General features: G+C 37.4%; 1 long non-coding RNA gene across 1 annotated transcript; it reads left to right on the forward strand.

Annotated features, from left to right (window-relative positions):
* The first annotated feature begins 324 nt into the window (after positions 1-324).
* LOC149743800 (uncharacterized) lies at positions 325-11151 on the forward strand. Its single transcript, XR_016391785.1, has 5 exons — positions 325-1656; positions 1790-2222; positions 4064-4164; positions 7756-7859; positions 11005-11151. It is a non-coding gene; the product is annotated as an uncharacterized LOC149743800 (long non-coding RNA).
* Positions 11152-13083: the final 1932 nt, after the last annotated feature.

Below are 13083 nucleotides of genomic sequence, written 5' to 3' on the forward strand. Positions count from 1 at the left end.
GAACAGATGTGTTGTATCTTAGCTCTAATGTTTCCATACCTTTAGAATATCTCAAATAGTTTTTAAAAGGTAAGCAGTTTCAAAATAGTTTTTTAATGTTAGCATTTATTTGTCTTTTGTGTTGTCTTGTTCAGTTAAAGGTAACCCATGTGTAAATAATCTTTTTAAAGTGTAAATTAATCTATTTTTATACTTTTATAGGTGTATACATTTCCAAATACTCAGACTATCTTCATGCAAGACCTTGGTATCATGGGAAGTCTGGTTATGTTGTAATTTTTAATCTAATTAAGGTAAAGACTAAATGTGCTTCTATGTAATTTTTCTTTTAAAAATGAAAGATTATCAGTCTGTGATAATGTTCTTTGCAGATCATTTGCTACACATAGTCCTTGCCAAAGACAGCTATCTAAAGTCAGAGAAAATAACTGCTTTTTGCTTTCCTTTACGGACAAAGCTTTTTTTAAATTCATTTTATAGATGATCTATGAATATGTTTTTTTTAAAAAGGCTTCAAAATAATACAACAGGTATTCAGTGAAAAGCTTTCCTCTCACCCTGTCCCACAATGCCACTTTTTAAATAGTAAATAACAGAAAACGAGTAGCTGCTTATAAAGCAGTGTGATTTCAGTTATAAGAGATGAATTTAGAAAGCAACATTCATTGATTTAAGTTGTCAAAATGAGAAACCTTTATATATTTTTTTAACCCCTAAAACATTGAGACCTTGTTCACAGTTTCATGGGGCACCTGCAACTGATGATCTCAGAAATTTTTAAATGCCCTTAAATAGTCCAGTATAAATGAATCACGCAATTAGAATTTTCACTCAAATAGTAGGAAAACTCTAATTTTAGAGGTTGGGGGGCTTTTTGAGGACATATTCTGTGGTCTCGTTTTGGTTTTGCTTTTGTTTTAGCTTTCCTACTATCTTAAGTTCTTTGGTCATAAACCTAACACTACTGATTTTTTTAAGAGTGTGAACTCTTCATATTCCAAAACTTGTCCCCAAGAACTGGAGGGAAAGTAGCATTGCATTGGCTCATAGTCACTGCTTCCCTCCCTTACTCTTCCCTCTCCTGCTCTGTGATAAGTGCTGTAGTTCTGCCGCAGACAACGTGCCTGTCAGCTCAGGTAACAAACATTTTTTGCTTATGTCAGATTGTGCCTCGCCATTGGTTTCGTGCCCCCATATCCCACCCTGTCTGGTGGATACTGCTGTTTAGTTTTTGCCTATGTGCTCTCAGTCTTCCTTACTTTACTGCTTAGAAGCCAGCCCTGCCCAACATCATAAGCTGTTTGATGGGGAGAGAATACAGGTTTTGATTGCTCACTGAAGTACCATTTATATTATTTGTCTTCTTAGTATTGCCTTTGGTGGTCCTGTTGATGAAGAGGCGGGACCTTGACAGCAAACATGTGTATATGTTCTTTATTAGGCTACTTTTAAATAAATCCTAGAGTCAGATTATTGCTATTTGAAAACATTTGATTAGTCTTAATATTTTCATTCTAGGGAAGAGTCAAGTTTGTGTCTGAGAATTATACAACTAACTATACCAGCCCATCTTCTGGCTATGATTGCCACGTGGCTGTAAGTACTAACAAGTTTTCTCACAAGACAAGTCAGTTTCGCACCTTTGAACTGAATCAGGTATAGTCACCTGGGAATAAATCATTTCTAAATCTAAGGAGTTAAATTTTGGGGTTGGGTAGGGTTGAAATAAACTTGATGCACGTGGAATTCTGTAGTATTACCCTGATAATACTTATTTTGCTTCTTTCAGTATTACCTCTATGAACTTTCAGGCAGCACTGTTATTGAGCGACCCAGACAGATCTGTCCTTATGTGATTGTAGCTTTTCAGTACAGGGAACCTAAAAAGATGGCAGCACCAGCTCATAATCATAAAAGCAAGTAAGTAATTATGTACATACTTGGTTTTACTGGATTTCTTTCCTTTGCTCTTATAAAATATGCTTCTTTTTTTTCCCCCTAGACTTGAACTCAAAGAAGATGGTAAGAAGTTATTTAATTGGTTCTTTTAGCTGTTTCTTTAAGTAAATGTTTTGTTCATAAATAAAATAATCAGTTTCTTTCTTACCCTCATTTCTCACAGTTCTCATCTATCCATGGAAAGGGAAATTAATTATTCAAGGCTGTCTGATGTGTGATATAACTCTTTGGTCCTCTTACGGCACATTGGTTCCAAAACAACTGTAAGTATTGAATAAGTGCCTTTACTGATGCTTGTATAATTTTTTGATTCTCATTTTGAGGTCTTGCTTGTTGGCACTGGTGTGAAATACAGCAACCGTACTTGGTTTTAGATTACTCCTGGGGAGATGTATAGAGCACAGGGCCATGACACAGGAGACCTAAATTCAGATATAAATCTGACCGTTGCCTTGAAATAAGTTAGTTTTATAATCTTTGACAAATCACTTTTTATATTTTAGTATCTTAATCCATTTATGGGAAAATGATCTCTCAGGCTAAATTAATTTACTTGATGCTAGAAGTTTGTCTTTCCCCAAGAAACAACTTGGACTTGCCTAGATAACAGATGCAACAGATTCTAGCCACTGAATTCTATTAGAATCTTTATAAGGTTTGCAGTATCTAGCTTTTTAATTTTCACACGATTTTCCTAGACTAGTATTAGAGTAGCCTTTACATGTATTTACATTATGATGAATTACAGTACTTGCTTCTGCAGAGAGAACTGTGAAGGGCATCTTGTGATATCTTTTTGTTTAATCTATTCTTAGTTTGCACCCAAAACTGTTGAAAGTTAGACATGCTTTAATTGAAAAATAAAATGAAAACTGGTGTGCTATTAGAAATCATTTACTTTCTACTGGCCTTTTTTAAGAAGAGAGAGGGAATTTATAGCCCATAGAATAAATTAAGGATTCTGTGAATAAATAAATGGGAGAGAAGGGAAAGTTCTTTCTCACTGTAGAGTGCAACTAATAGGTATAGAAAGAGCGATGGAATTTGGAAATCACATTTTGGCAACATCATAATAATCAGTGGAGGCTTGATGTAGTAGGTGAAAGTTTGATGGTATTTACATATCTCGCAAAGGAAAAAATAAAGACTTTACAATGGAAGAAGCTACAGAGACCATCTTAACTAAGTGGTTAAGTTAATGTCACCAGGAGAGGAATAAACATCATGTGCTTCCTGATATGATGCACAGAGAATAACACGATATCAGTCTGTGGTGCTCCTGCCAATCTAATCAGGAAGAAAGGTTAGACATGCCCAGATTGAGGGACATTCTGCAAAATAAATGGTCTATATTATTCAAAAATATCAAGGTCACTGAAGATAAAGACTCAGAGATTGTTGCAGACTGAAGGAGACTAAAGAGACATACGTAAATGCAATGTGGCATCCTGGATTGGATCCTGAACCAGAAAAAAGTACCTTCTTTTGTTACAAGGGACCTTAGTGAGACAGTTGGCAACATTTGAATGAGGTCTGTAGGTTAAAAAATTGTCCTGTATCATTGTTAATTTGTTGATTTTTGCTAATTGTTTTGTGGTTATATAAGGAAATATTTTTCTTAAGGGTACACATTAAGAAGTATTTGGGGGGAAAGGAGGCATCTGTAAGTCTGCAAGTATTTAAAAATGAGTTTTAGAGAAGGAAAAGGTAGTCAGGGGAAATGATGCAAGTCTGGCTGCGGTTCATCCTGTGGCACTGCATGGTCGGCAGTCCCATATTATCAAAAGTTCTTACGTAGTGTAATTTCTAGAAGATTCTCGTTCCAATATGCATAATTCTTCCACATGTCTGGATATTTTGGTTATAACAGAAATGCATGCACTCAGAAAATGGGAACGCATTTGCAGACCATGGTTTATGAGGTCACATACTCAAAAATCTATACTATTTATGAATGTGTACATTATTTGATCTGGCGTTTATAGATTTAAGAATTTTTTGTGGTTATAATATTTTTGTTTGCTTTATATTAGAAAACCAAAACTTATGAAGCTGTAGTTTCAGTGCTTATTACATTACATGATATTGTTATTTTGTTTCTTAGACCACACGAACTAGACTTTAAGTATGTAATGAAAGTGTCGTCTTTGAAAAACAGACTACCAGAAGCTGCTTTTAGAAAACAGAATTACGTGGAGCACAAAGGTCTGTTCAGATGTCATGGTACACTGCATGTCCTGAGCTCTGTTCCAGTTCTTTTCCACCCTCTCTTTCATACACACATGCACGCGTGCATGTGCACTCTCTCTCTCGCCCTCTTACTTCTGTTTTCCCTTAAGTACTTCTTAAAAGGGTCTTTTGTGAAAGGTGTAGAGTAGCTCTGTGATTCAGTTCTTGGGAGGTTCCCTCTCTACCTACTTTCTGGAGAGTTTATATCGTAAATGGGTGCTGAATTTTCTCAAAAGCTTTTTCTGCATCCATTGAGATCATCATAGGGTTTTTATCCTCCAATTTGTTAATATGGTGTATCACATTGATTGACTTGCGTATATTGAAGAATCCTTGCATTCCTGGGATAAACCCCACTTGATCATGGTGTATGATCCTTTGAATGTGTTCTTGGATTCTGTTTGCTAGTATTTTGTTGAGGATTTTTGCATCTATGTTCATTAGTGATATTGGCCTGTGGTTTTCTTTCTTTGTGACATCTTTGTCTGGTTTTGGGATCAGGATGGTGGTGGCCTCGTAGAATGAGGTTGGCAGTGTTCCTCCCTCTGCTATAATTTGGAAGAGTTTGAGAAGGATAGGTGTTAGCTCTTCTCTAAATGTTTGATAGAATTTGCCTGTGAAGCCACCCGGTCCTGGCCTTTTGTTTGTTGGAAGAATTTTAATCACAGTTTCAATTTCACTGCTTGTGATTGGTCTGTTTATATTTTCTGTTTCTTCCTGGTTCAGTCTCGGAAGGTTGCGCTTTTCTGAGAACTTGTCCATTTCTTCCAGGTTGTCCATTTTATTGGCATATAGTTGCTTGCAGTAGTCTCTTATGATCCTTTGTATTTCTGCAGTGTCAGTTGTTACTTCTCCTTCTTTCATTTCTAATTCTGTTGATTTGAGTCTTCTCCCTTTTTTTCTTGATGAGTCTGGCTAATGGTTTATCAATTTTGTTTATCTTCTCAAAGAACCAGCTTTTAGTTTGATTGATCTTTGCTATTGTTTCCTTCATTTCTTTTTCATTTATTTCTGATCTGATCTTTATGATTTCTTTCCATCTGCTAACTTTGGGGGTTTTTTTGTTCTTCTTTCTCTAATTGCTTTAGGTGTAAGGTTAGGTTGTTTATTTGAGATTTGTCTTGTCTCTTGAGGTAGGATTGTAGTGCTGTAAACTTCCCTCTTAGAACTTTTGCTGCATCCCATAGGTTTTGGGTCGTGTTTTCATTGTCATTTGTCTCTAGGTATTTTTTGATTTCCTCTTTGATTTCTTCAGTGATTTCTTGGTTATTTAGTAGCGTGTTGTTTAGCCTCCATGTGTTTGTATTTTTTACAGTTTTTTTCCCTGTAATTGATATCTAGTCTCATAAAGTTGTGGTCAGAAAAGATACTGGATACGATTTCAATTTTCTTCAATTTCCCAAGGCTTGATTTGTGACCCAAGATATGATGTATCCTGGGGAATGTTCCATGAGCACTTGAGAAGAAAGTGTATTCTGTTGTTGTTGGATGGAATGTCCTATAAATATCAGTGAAGTCCATCTTGTTTAAGGTGTTATTTAAAGCTTGTGTTTCCTCATTTATTTTCATTTTAGATGATTTGTCTGTTGGTGAAAGTGGAGTGTTAAAGTCCCCTACTATTATTGTGTTACTATGGATTTCCCCTTTTATGGCTGTTAGCATTTGTCTTGTGTATTGAGGTGCTCCTATGTCAGATGCATAATATTTACAGTTGTTATATCTTCTTGGATTGATCCCTTGATCATTATGTGGTGTCCTTCTTTGTCTCTTGTAATAGTCTTTATTTTAAAGTTTATTTTGTCTGATATGAGAATTGCTGCTCCAGCTTTCTTTCAATTTCCATTTGCATGGAGTATCTTTTTCCATCCCCTCACTTTCAGTCTGTATGTGTCCCTGGGTCTGAAGTGGGTCTCTTGTAGACAGCATGTACACAGGTCTTGTTTTTGTATCCCTTCAGCCAGGCTGTGTCTTTTTGTTGGAGCATTTAATCCATTTACAGTTAAGGTAATTATCGCTATGTATGTTCCTAGTACCATTTTCTTAATTGTTTTGGGTTTGTTTTTGTAGGTGTTTTCCTTCTCTTGTGTTCCCTGCCTAGAGAAGTTCCTTTAGCATTTGTTGTAAAGCTGGTTTGGTGGTGCTGAATTCTCTTAGCTTTTGCTTGTCTGTAAAGGTTTTAATTTCTCCATCGAACCTGAATGAGATCCTTGCTGGTAGAGTAATCTTGGTTGTAGGTTTTTCCCTTTCATCACTTTAAATATGTCCTGCCACTCCCTTCTGGCCTGCAGAGTTTCTGCTGAATGATCAGCTGTTAACCTTACGGGGATTCCCTTGTGTGTTATTTGTTGCTTTTCCCTTGCTGCTTTTAGGATTTTTTTTCTTTGTATTTAATTTTTGATAGTTTGAATAATATGTGTCTTGGCATGTTTCTCCTTGGATTTATCCTGTATGGGACTCTCTGCACTTCCTGGACCTGACTGGCTGTTTCTTTTCCCATGTTAGGGAAGTTTTCAACTATAATCTCTTCAGATATTTTCTCAGACCCTTTCTTTTTCTCTTCTTCTTCTGGGATCCTTATAATTCAAACATTGGTGCTTTTAATGTTGTCCCAGAGGTCTCTGAGACTGTCCTCAGTTCTTTTCATTCTTTTTTCTCTATTTTGCTCTGCGGTAGTTACTTCCACTGTTTTATCTTCCCGGTCACTTATCCATTCTTCTGCCTCAGTTATTCTGCTATTGCTTCCTTCCTGAGAATTTTTATTTTCATTTATTGTGTTGTTCGTCATTGTTTGTTTGCTCTTTAGTTCTTCTAGGTCCTTGTTAAACGTTTCTTGTATTTTCTCCATCCTATTTCCAAGATTTTGGATCATCTTTCCTATCATTACTCTGAATTCTTTTTCAGGTAGACTGCCTATTTCCTCTTCGTTTGGTCTGATGGTTTGTTACCTTGCTCCTTCATCTGCTACATATTTCTCTGTTTTCCCATTGTGCTTAACTTACTGTGTTTGGGATCTCCTTTTCGCAGGCTGCAGGTTCGTAGTTCCCTTTGTTTTTGGTGTCTGCCCCCAGTGGGTAAGGTTGGTTCAGTGGCTTGTGTAGCCTTCCTGGCGGAGAGGACTGATGCCTGTGTTCTGGTGGGTGGGGCTGGATCTTGTCTTTCTGGTGGGCAGGGCTGCGTCCAGTGGTGTGTTTTGGGGTGTCTCTGAATTTAGTATGATTTTAGGTAGCCTCTCTGCTAATGGGTGGGGTTGTGTTCCTGTCTTGCTGGTTGTTTGGCGTGGGGCCTCCAGCCCTGGAGTTTGCTGGCCATTGGGTGGAGCTGGATCTTAGCGTTGAGACAGAGATCTCTGGGAGAGCTCTTGCCGGTTGATGTTACATGGAGCCGGGTGGTCTCTGGTGGTCCAGTGTCCTGAACTCGGCTCTCCCACCTCAGAGGCTCAGGCCTGACACCAGGCCGGAGCACCAAGACCAACCATGTCAGCCACACGGTGGGTCTAGGGAGAAACGGAATTTTTCACAATAGCATTTTAAAATAGGAAATGTTCTGTGTTTCTGATTTTCTCCACAGTCTGTTGCCAAGATATGTGCTTCAATATGTATGAGGTGAAACTGTCCAACAAACAAGGGGAAAAAGTAGATAAACTAACAGAGTACATTAAAAGGGAGCAATTGGTAAGAATCATCAGTTTAAAATATTATTATTATGTTTTCCTTAAATTGAGAAATTGATATCTGTTTATTAGTTGGCTCTGCCTAGATTGAATTGTTTTAGCTTGCTCAAAAGGATTTTTTTTTTTTTTTTTTTTTTTTTTTGGTCACGCCACACAGCTTGTAGGATCTTAGTTCCCTGACCAGGGGTCAAACCCGGGCCCACAACAATGAAAGTGCCAAGTCCTAACCACTGGACCGCCAGGAAATTCCCTTAAGAGGATATTTATCATTTAATATTTATTGACATGATATGTATTGGCTAACATGTTCATCCCCTTTGTATCTTAGTTTACTTTTTCTGTGTCTCACTAGTCAGTTCATACTCCTGGTTTTAAGTATAGGAGGACAGTTTTTCTCAAATCCTTTTTTGTTGTTGTTTTTGTTTTATGATGGAAGAATTGAGTAGATCCCTGGTATTTCTGCATTAATCAAAGGAGATTGATTTGTGGGATATTTCTTTAAAAGTGACCCTTGTCAACACATAGGTGTATAAAGAAGAAAAAGTTGCTGCTTCTATTGCTTTCATAGCGTAGAAAAGCACGATTCTACTGAGAAATATGTAACATCCAAAGACCTCTCCACTGTGTTAACCAGGGCTCCTCGGTCTGAGGATAGGAGTAGATGCTGACCTTACAGTGAGTGATTCCCAAACATCCCAAAGGAAACAGTGTGCATGGTGGAAGTGACCAAACAAGTCTGCTCAGCCCTTTAGTGGCACAACGGACTTATCCCCATAGTAGACAGTATGAAACCGGTAAATTAACAGAATAGATAGGTGAGCTGCCTTGGGGGAAGTGTCAGGTAAGATGCTTGAGTTGCACGTAACAGAAATTCAGACTGGCTTAAACAATAAAGAGTTTTGATAGGCTTACTTTTGAGTTTTAGATGGTAAAGCAAGTTCAAGTGCTGTTTGCTCAGGACTCTTTTTCTTTCAGCTTCTCCCTCCTCTGTGCAATAGTTCTGTCCTAGGCTGCCAGTCAGGGCTGCGTGCTTCCTTTTTGCATGCAGAGAGAACCCGTCCTCCAAACCATGGCTTCTGTCCTTAGACCAGTTCCATCATCTGCATGTCTCTCAGCAGCAACTAGAAAGGGAATGGCCCACACTGATTAGTTCAGGCCACTCAGAGCCCACCTTCCAGAACTGGGTGCGAGGTCAGGGCCCCCATTCTGCAGTAAGGAGGTGCAGTGGCTGACACAGGATGCTGAGCAGGTGACCACCGAGTATCGACGGGGACTACAGGCTATGTGTTTTCGAAGTAGTGTAGTTCATTTTATATTTGGAAATTCAAAGGAAGGAAGTTCAAAGATACTTTGAGAAAATGCATTAGTGAAGGGTCTACTTGTGAGTGCTTCTGGTATTGAACTCAGGAGACTCGGTGCCCAGCTTTACTTCACAGTTTGTGTGTTAATTACTTAACAGAAATTACTTATCACATAAGGTCCTTCGCTCTCAGTGCTCCAGGCTGCTTTTCCTGCCTCATTTTATAATGAATAATCTTTACATATCGGTCTCCCTACCTAGACATCGAGCTCCTTGAGGGTAGGTATCATGTCTTAAGCATCTTTGACACCTTGGTGCCTGGTGTATAGTGGACGAGCAGTAAATGTCCCTTGTACCTACAACACTGGACTTCAAGAACAGTACTGAGGAAGGTCTCTTCTTTAAAAGGTGGTAAAGACATGTATGGCTGGATTTTTCTGTGTGTGAATGGAAAAGGCTAGAAGTAGATATTTCAAAGATTCTATGATTTTTTTCCCCACAAAGGTTAAAATAGGAATTTTATATAGCCCTTTCAGCGCGTAATTTGAGAGACTAATAAGATACACTACATATTTGTTTTACGTGCACATATTTTGGAATAAAGGAATGTACAGTTTTAAGCAGATATAGGATTTTACTTTCATCTATATTACAAAACTAAAATTCAGAATAATGTAGCTAATTATTGTCACTTTTACTCTTTACACCGATAAAAAGATAAAACAAGAATTACATCTGTTTGCTGATAAATACCAAAGATATGGGTATATATAACTGTTGATACATTTATTCAGTAATTCTTTCTTGAGTGCTTACTGTGTGCCAGAAGCAAAAAGACAAATTGTCCCTGCCGTCAAGGAACTTACAAGACTATAGGAGACAAAAATGTAAACCAACCAATGCATAGGGGCTGTGATAGAAATGTTTGGAGACTCACAATAGTGATTGTTCCTGTGGGTGACGTTTCAGTCTCATAATTAGTTCCAATAAATAATTAGAAAAGAAGTCTTTTTTTCATACTTGAGTTGTTGAATAATTTATTGATTTATCATATTTGTAGGCTTATGACCTGTCAAGTTTTGAAGTATGTTTTATCACTTTATAAAGTGGTATCTTTTACTCTGTTTTTTTAACTGACAAATTACTGTATGACATTGAATTTTATCTTCGTTAAGGGTATATAGGCTTTTGAAATGGTGACTAATGGGGAAGAAGAGCTGTTATCTCTGTGATTTAGAATGACAGAAGATGCCACTGAAGACTGTGGTAGAGGGAAAATAGAAGTATTTATTTTCATCTGCATTTCTTATAACCAGGGGACCTAATGATGTTATTTCCTTTTATTACTCATCTCTTAGGAAGCTGTAGAAAGGATTCTTTTAATGGATGGTATCTTCCAGTTTTTCTAGTCCCAGGATTCTGTGATATGTTTTGTATTAAAATGAGCTTAACATGTTAATCATAGGTCTGATTGACCTTGAATTTGTAGTGGCTAAATGGGAACAGAGCGGCTACTTAGCAGTATGAAATGTCCAACATGTCAATGAAAAAAAATGAAAGACGTTGTTTCTGATTGATTTGTTATGTAATTGAACACTATCCTAAAACTAACCCATGATGTTCTAGTTATTTATTATATGTAGCCATAACAAGGCCAAGATTACTTGAATGCTAAGGAGCTTGCAGTTTCTGATACTGGGGACAAAATTGTCCTGATTCCCATAAATACTGACATTTCAAGAATTTTTTTCTTTAACTTTTCATGAGCTTAAAAATCACTGAAGAATGTGGTAGAGGGAGAAGGAGAGAGGAATTGAATCTTCTTTCTTGCTATTTTATGTTTAAGGCAATCGTCAAATGCTTAGAAGATCGAGAATTTTTCATTTTACTTACGTCGTCAGCCTTAATGTCAGAAACAAGTAAGAACAACTTTTTGAATAAATGTTTTTCAGTATGTTTACTTTTATTGTGTAAGATCAGCAACCTCACGTTTCTTCTGATTCTCATTCTGTGTAGGTTTTGGAGAGGAGCAGATGGGTCTTCACGGGTTGCATTTATTCCATTCATCCCCGTCAGCAGGTAAGGACCAGGACTGGCAGTTCACTGCACCTGTGGGCCATTTTTCAGTCCTCATCTTAAACTCTCAGCAGCATATGACCCTGGTAACTCTTTTCTTCTCTTAAATAACTTTCTTCCTTTACTCTCCCTGGTCAATCCTTCATCTCCTTTCTTTGTAGGCTTATCCTTTCCTGTCTGCTCCATGCTCAGATATCCACCTGCCTATGGACATTTCTTTCTACTTAAATGTCTCAGATGGTCCTCACATTCAGCATGTCCAAAACTGGATTCATTTGTTATGGAACAACAAGAGCTGGGAGTTGGTTTTATCATAGTCTCCCCGTCAGTAGGACTTAAGGTCCTCACAGAAGCACTTCCCTCTGTCTGGACTACTTGTCTCCTTCCCCCTGATCAGATGATGTTGATCGCCCCCCAAGCCAGAACCAGGAATTGCCTGCTAGGGGCAAAAAATATTGCTCCTGCAGTCTGTAAATAGATATACAGCATATCTGTGGTATTAGAATTTCAGAGGGCAGTTAGGAAACAAAGTCTAGAAAGGCTGTCTTTGGTGGGGGTAGATAATGAATAAAATTGGAGGAGAAGTGCTGGTCTAGCCACTTACCCATAGCTGTCAGGTGTCAGTTTAAATATCACTTTATTTATTCCCATCACCACTCTTCCTTCAATGAGGACCCCTAGGCTTTTCACCAATATAATTTAAATATTTATTTTTATAATTATTTAATGCCTGCCTTTCTTGTATTCTACTGCATCCCTACTGCTTAGCAATGTCAGGCACCTAAAAAGTAATAAATGCTTGCTGAGCAAATAAATAAATTAAAGTAAATGAGTCATTTCTTTTTGTCATATGAGGAAATTTTCCTCATTGTTTTATAATCACACTGTGTATGTTTAAACATGATTTGTATATAGTATTTATAAAGCTACAACCAATCCAAAAAAATTCTTTTAATTGATGTTTTTAAATTGTATTCAGCTACTCAAAGCAGAGAACTGCTGGCATTACCTGTTTGGAATAAGCAAAATATTACCAGTTATAATAACATAATGGCGATAGCTGCTTGCATTTTTCAAGCATTTACTACATTGATATTCTGCTAGGCACAATTGATTTCACAGCCCTTAATAGGTATTTTTATTGTGACCATCTCAAAGATGAGGAAACTGAAACTTAAACTTGCCCAAGGTCAAACAGCTGAGTCTGAGCTGGCTTCCAGCTCTGTTCCCACACTGCCTCCCTCCGTATGCAGGAGCTCTGCCTTTATTCTTATTTTTAGGTGTACACTACCACCTGAATAAGAAACATTAGTTCCTGTACCATTTGGGGTTGAACAGCACAGGATTTCTTTTTGAGTAAACATTGGATTGTTGTGTTCAATGCTCACAGCCTCCTCTAGTTCGTTAAGACACTTTTCTATTTCTGGTCACTCAGAAATGTTCAGTGCTGGGGTTATTTGTTTTAAATTGAGTGACTCTTCGCTTAGCAGACTTAAAAAGTTCTTTTTCTTAGATTTCATAATAGCCTGTTACAAATCGTTCTGACTTCTGCCTTTCCAAATTCTTGAAATAATGAAGTTGTCTAGAAAACTGCTGCTTTATCGTGAACTGTTAGCAGTACATAAGAACTTTGTCATGTTTTATTTTTCCTTTTACTATCTAAATGAACTGCAGAGAAAGGAATTTTTATTTTAATGGCTAGCCACATTTTCCCATTTATTTTTATTTGCCATTCTTTTCCTGATACCTGCTCAAGTATAAACGTATTCAGCTAGGTGTTTCTTAATTTTGCAGTTACTTTTTCGTTAAAAAGAATGGTATACTTCAGTTTAGTAGGCACCAAAGGTCT

The sequence above is a fragment of the Delphinapterus leucas genome, unplaced genomic scaffold, assembly GCF_059928025.1.
Source record: "Delphinapterus leucas isolate spDelLeu-1000000601 "Yukka" unplaced genomic scaffold, BTC_Dleu_Yukka2 spDelLeu_asBTCV2_sq80, whole genome shotgun sequence".
Classification (NCBI taxonomy): domain Eukaryota; kingdom Metazoa; phylum Chordata; class Mammalia; order Artiodactyla; family Monodontidae; genus Delphinapterus; species Delphinapterus leucas.